This window comes from Echinops telfairi, unplaced genomic scaffold (genome assembly GCF_000313985.2).
Source record: "Echinops telfairi isolate 266 unplaced genomic scaffold, ASM31398v2 ScPeMD7_655;HRSCAF=1070, whole genome shotgun sequence".
NCBI lineage: Eukaryota > Metazoa > Chordata > Mammalia > Afrosoricida > Tenrecidae > Echinops > Echinops telfairi.
In genome coordinates, this window is record NW_022104553.1 from 32,323,400 (window position 1) to 32,330,347 (window position 6,948).

Genomic DNA, 6,948 nt, shown 5'->3' on the forward strand with positions numbered 1-6,948 from the left:
CTCCCCTCCCCGCCCGACGCTACCTGTCTCTGGTTAGAGCCGGTCAGCCGTTATTTGGCCGCTCCAGCCCCGCCCCTCCTGCCCGGCCTCAAAATGGCCGCCTACAACCGACTTCCGCCCGTCCGGATGCACCCCTGCCTCCAGCACCTGTTACCATGGTAACCTGCACCCCCCTCAACCGGCACCCAGACCAGGAAGCCCGCATGCTCAGGCGCCCAGGCCTGCTCTGGCCAGCAGAGGGTGACCGAGGCCCAGTGAGGTGATCGGACCAGGGCTTGGAACAGATTCCGTCTTGGCTTGATGAAGCCATCCACTCCAGTTTATAAAATGTGGGTGAGCCCGGATGACACGCGAACTTGGGGAAATTAAAAATGACGCGCTGACGCCGAGCTGGAAACGTAAACCTCCCCGCTGGAAACCCAGGGAGTCTTGTGCGGCATAGCCACCCTATAGCCAGCACAGCAGAGGCGGAAATAGGGTGCCCGCTCAAGAGGGCAGCAGAGCTTGCTGTGTGTGTGTTGTTTGACATTACCCCCAGCTCCCCGATCAGGGTGTCGCTAGGCTTGTGCAGGGCTCCGACCTATGCTTTTCTCCCTTACAAATTCATGTGTGTGGGGGCCAGGACTGAACAGGTTTGGACCTGTTAGGGCCTTGGTCTGCCTTCACTGACATCCTATTGCTTGTCCCGCCGCCCAACCTTGGACCCGGCTCCTCTTTTTAGCTCATCAGACTTTAATACCAAACATTCTGCTTCTCCCTTGAAAACCAAACCAATCTGTCTGTGCACTAATATCTCCTTCTTTGAAACGGGGGCGACTCTCACAGGTCTGTGAAAAATAAGTGGGACAACATGTGAAATGTTGTACCGGGCTCAAGGGAAATGAACCAGTTCAGTGAGCTAGCAGTTTTTCTTTAAAAAAAAAAAAAGCTTTATTGGCACATAATTTACATACAGAATTTCCTTGTTTAATCATATTAAGAATTGTGTAGTCATCCATTTTTCTTTTGTCGTATGGTGCCCGACAGTTCAGCAATACAACTGCCATGGTTGGGGATGCACCTGACGTCATTGAACTTCACAAGGAGGAAGGGAAATCTAGACCAACAGCCCAGGACTGATTCCTATGAGGCCAGAGGTCAGCTGTGCCTCCACCCTCCAACCTGTTTGCCAATCGTGACATCCACCGTGCCTCTATGGGACTCTCTACCTTTCTGCTGGATTCAATACTTCTTTGTAAGGGCCACACCAAACTCACAGACCATACCCAACAGTTACGGAATTTATTACAGTTCAGGATCAGGAACACTCAGGAGACAGTTCTTTGATCAGAGACACGTGCTCACAGGAAGGTCTCTCTGTGGCCCTTGGCGCCTTTGTTTTGGCCTCTCCTCTGCTCTGGCAAATGTTCCAAAACTCTTTCAGCTCAGATCAATAGTGATCCACTCTGCCAATAGACTTCTGCCTGAAGGCTCTCAGTTCTCCCACGGTGGGTCCCAAACTTAGTCCCATGAACTTCCCAGAAGCACCATACTCTGCAGCAAGTTGCCTGCTTGAAGGTGCTCAGCGCCCTCGCTCCATCATCTCCTGCTGGCCTCCTGACTCTACTTCCACCATTTCTCTGCCTGTTTCTTGCTTTATCTCTTAGGTCGAGGAGGCTCAACACAGGGCTCCTGAGTCCAAAAGACATGCCCTGTTCCCGCCTCTTCCTGGTTATGAGGGCCCCAGTTCCACCTCTGGTGTGGCAAAATGGACCCCTGCTCTCATTCAGGTTCCATACATTTCATGATCCCACAAGGACACCATGCACCTGAGTGACATGATCCCCAACACTGCGACGGGCCACATTTAATGGGAGTTTCAAAGACTTTGGCTAGAAGAGCCACACTAAGTAATTTGCTCAGTCTGGCTAGACCACAGGATGTACACTGGTACAGATGGGAACTGGAAACCCAGGGAACCCAGGGCGGACGATCCCTTAGGACCAGTGGTGTGAGTGGCGAAACAGGGAGGGTAAAGGGAGAATGGGTAGGAAAGAGGGAACCGATTACAGGGAGCTGTGTGTGACCTCCTCCCTGGGGGACAAACAACAGAAAAGTGGGTGAAGGGAGACATCAGACAGGGCAAGATATGACAAAATAACAATTTATAAACTATCAAGGGCTCATGAGGGAGGGGGGAGCAGGGAGGGAGGGGAAAAATGAGAACCTAATGCTGGGGGCTTAAGTGGAGAGGAGATGTTTTGAGAATGATGAGGGCAATAAATGTACAAATGTGCTTTACACGATTGATGTATGCATAGATTGTGATAAGAGTTATATGAGCCCCTAATAAAATGATTTTTAAAAAACAGTAATTTGCTCAAGTTGACTCTAAGCCAAGTGGTTTGCAAACTCTAGCATGCATGGGAACCACCAGTAGTGTGTGTGAGAACAGGCTGTTAGCGTATTTGATGCCACAGATTTGGGGGCTGCAGTCAGAAGGTGAGAATGGAGAGATGGTGGATTGACCTGGGACACATTGTCAGTGAGGGTCAGTGAGATGGATCAACATTGTGGTGACAGTAACAGCCTCAATCAGCAAGAGGAGTGACGTTTTGACCCGTGATGGACTAGGTCACTAGGAGCGACTAGGAGCCCGGGAGATGGCACTAACCAAAGTGGGTCAGGAGTGGGGTGCATGTATTTGCCTTTCAAGCAAAAGTTCCCAGGTGATGATGCTGATTATCTGAGGCCCACACCTTGAGAACCACGCCTCTAAAACCTTCCGTGACTCCCCAGGTTCTGGGGGAAGTACCCCCATTTCTCAGTGGGGTTTCTAGAGCCCTCAGCCATCTCTCTCATCCTTGCCACCCTGGGCAGTCCGAGGTCCCCGCCCCCCCCCTCCCCCCAGCCCACTTCAGGCTGCAGCTGAGTCACGTCTCCCAGACCTGAACATATGCTGAGCTCTGTGGAATACAACACCTGTGGGAAAGCTCTCGCAGCTGGGCTAAAGAGTGACAGAAGTGCCCCAACTCTGCCAACAAGCTTCTGCCTGCAGGCCGGGAAAAGAGAGTGCATGTGGACAAACTCTCTACGCCTGTAATTGAGTCGGAGAGGCTGAGACGCTGGTGGAGGAGGGGCTTCACACTCATGAGTTGGAAAGGAATCCCAGTCACATTCTGCTAACTCAGCAGTTATTCTCCATAATATATCAAATTTAAGATGCTGCTTACAAGCCCGTGGTTGCTACTATACACTTGAAGGTTATCTGCCATTGAGAGCAATCTGACCCTAAGTACGGCCCACTCCCTTCTGTTAAGTATCATAGATTGTTCCTCTGGAGAAGGGCTCAGGGGCCCCTACGGTCAAGCAAGCTCAGAGACAGCCAAGGTTAAGCCGCCATCTTAACTCTAGAACCCGCCCACGTTGGTACATATGTGCCTTCCTGTCACGTGTATGCCCCTAGTACCTCTCCTTCCTGTCACGTGTATGCTCCTACCACATCCTCTTCCCATTACATATGTGTATGATGTAGCTTGCATTCCCCGAAATTATATTAGCCTGTTGGAGAATACATTCAGGTTCTCTCTCGATCCTGCCATTGGAAGGGGTGAGCCCTTGCATGTCTGATCTGATGTTTCTTTAGTTTACCTCTCCATTACACAACCGCCCCTAAGCCAGGACCCAGTCAGTGGTGGAGGCTGGTCCCCCTCAGGTTCCTTCTGTCTTCACTGAGCTGGGGGCAGTCCTGCCTTCAGCTCTTATCTGGGATATGAACAGTCCCTCCCGCCCCTGACCACTCTGGGCCCGGGACCTTCTTTCCCACGGAAGCATGTCTGAGAGCAGAGCTCTGCACTTCCTCCTTCACTGTTGTACCTCAGCCCTTCTCCTCACTGACGAGGTGCTCACTGCTGAGGTGCAGCGGCTGGGCACCTGCTCCAACCCAACCCCAGAGGCCAAGGAAGGGTGACCTCATCCGAGCTAAGAAATCCAGCAGCTGTGTACCTGAGTCCTTCTTGACTTACCTCGTGGCACCCTCAAGTCAGGGAGCACAGCCTCAACAGGGGAAGGTGCCTTTGGTTTAGTTAGCAAAAGTCACAACAGGGGTTGTTAAACTCGCCTATGGGACGGGTATTCCAAGGGAGAGGACACAGGTATTTAAAAAAAAAAAAAAAGAGCTTGGGAAGCTGAAATAGTTAGTTTATTGTGCCAGCCTGGCTGATAAACACAAGTGGGATTAGTTGAAGGGTGGAGAGATAAATGGCTCGGTGAGCCTCGCCGTTCTTGTCTCTTGCTCTTTGATCATCGGACCAGTGTGCAGCTGCCTTGCTTGTTCTGTGCCTCAATTTACAGGCTACACTACCTGTGGGATGCCTAGCCTGTGGACTGTGTCGCTGTAATTTGAGGTCCCTTTAAGACCACACGATTGAAACTTACAACTCTGGAGCTGGGGACTGACAGTTGGTGACCTGGCTGACAGTTGGTGACCTGCCTTGCTATTTGCTGCTGTGCTCATATAGCCTAGCTCTCTCTACAGAGGAAGAGCTGGCAGTCCTCAAGACTTGAAGGACTGCTAGTGTCTCACAGCTTCTCACGGGAGTGAGTTGCACTGAGCCATTTGTACTGCTTTATAATTTAACTGTCCATTTCTTGTATTATATATCTATCTGTACATAATTTAACAGTTCATTTCTTGTGTTATATATCTAACTATCTTTATAAATAAATATATAAAATGATCAGCAATCTGGTTTTCTCTCTCTAGAGGACCCTTGTGGGGAACAGAAGGATTTCTCTTAAGTTGTCTCCCCAAAATATATACCAGACTTAGCTGCTTGAGAATGACTTGTTTAGGCAGCAAAAGAGGTTATTCTCCTTAACATCAGCCATCTATAGTGGCTAGACTATTAGTCTGACTCACCCTAAATAAGACCCACTCCCTTCTGATAAGGATAATGGTGGTCTGTTCACTTGCAGGAGATACCAGAGAGGGCAAACCCGCCCAAGGGTGACCAAGGTTAGATAGTCATTATCAGCTGTCTAGGTCAAGCAGACACCACTGTTTATTCCACAACCAATGTGGGCACACCCCTAGGTGATTCCCCTCCTATTGATTGTATTACTTATGTTACTACCCCTATGTTAATATCCCTCCTGGTGACTCAAGTTATTGTCCACTATCAGGGAACTTGCATGCCTCCCAGAATAGTAATTGTCTGTTTTATTATGTGAGACATTAGAGTGATCAAACTTGTTCTAGAATGAATTGTATTGCCCCTTTCTGTGATGTATGACTCTATGATGCGTGGTTAGCAATAAAGAATGAGGCTCCCTGGTTCTCGGGAGGGTGGCTGGCCAGAGGGTGGCTGGAGAAGGTGACTAAGGAGGACGAAGCAGCGGCTTCTTCTCTGACGGCTAAGCCCCCTCCACGAGGACCATCAAGCCGGGCTGAGGTGAGCTATGCTACCATGAATTGCGTCTGACTCCATTACTTGACTCCATCCTTTAACTCTCATGCTCTCTATGACTTTACTATAATCTCTACTTATTATTGCTGTACAATTGCGCCTACCGAACCTGTGATGTTTTGTGGGGTTCCCTCTTCCCCTTAACCCCACAGACCCTGTCTAACACAGAAGCCTACTGCATTCCTCTGGAAAAGCAAGGTGGAAAAATTAAACCATATACCTAACGCGTACATGGCAATCTGTAAAGCAAGGTGCGGGGGTGACGTCATCTGCTGTCAATTTGAGACTGCTAAGAGTGAAGGGGTGGAGTTCAGCCTGTCAACGAGGTGGCTGCTTGATGACCTCATTTGGAGGCACTACGGAGTTAAATAGCTGGCTGGGGGTGGGACACCTAGACTCTCTGTGCTAGACATTCCTCTTGACAAGCCAGATGGAGCTACATGGTGATGGAGCCAGGTCCTGGAGCTGGAGGAGCCATGTGGAGACCCACACCAGCGCTCAGATGCTTCCACCACCACTGGATCCATAAGACTTCCTACCCACTGGCCTGTGATCTTCCTGCATTTGGTGTCATTGCATGTGTTTCGTGAGTCTGAAGAGGAATTCATAGACTGGTATCGGACATATGGGCTAATATTGGACTTACGGACTTGAACTAGACTGGGATGTTTTCTTAATTGCTCTTTTACATAAAGCTCTTATACACATATGTCTATGAATTTGTTTCTCTAGTCAACCCAGACTAACACACAAGGTAAAAAAATTAGAATGATCATAATTAGTGTGGTAATTACATAATCTGGTTTCTATTTGGGCCTTGAGAGGATTAAGAGTGAGCGGGTGGAGTCTCGTCTGTTAATTGGGTCATAGCTAATGAGGCCTCTGTGTGAGCATGGCCTTCTCCTGAGGATTCTGGGAATTCCTGGATTTCCTCCTTGAATGTGGGAGACAGACTCTCTCGGTTCACTCCCATGGAGACTCTTCACTGACAACTCTCACTCCTTTGGAGATGCTCAACTGACAAGACACATGGCACTATGCTGATAGACCCCATGCCCTGGGAACTGGAGAAGCCAGGCGGGAGACCCCTGCCAGTGCTGAGATGCTTACAACCCCACTGGATCCAAAGACTTTTTACCCACTGGCCTGTGATCATCCTGCACTCAGCGTCATTGCATGTGTTTCGTGAGTCTGCAGGGGACTTTATAGATAGGCATCGGACATATGGGCTAATATTGGATTCATGGGCTTGGACTGGACTGGGTTGGGATGCTTTCTTCATATATAATTACCCTTTAGATTAAACTCTCTCTTAGACACATATGAGTTTCTTTGGATTTGTTTCTCTAGTCTACCCGGACTAACGCAATTAGTCAACACTTTGTTGAGTATCAGCTATGGCTCTAAGGGCTGTGCAGATAACAAGCAGCTTAATTTTCCCAGAGAAGCCTGTGGGGGAAGTGTGGTTCTCATGACATTTCATAGATTTGCCATCAGGAGC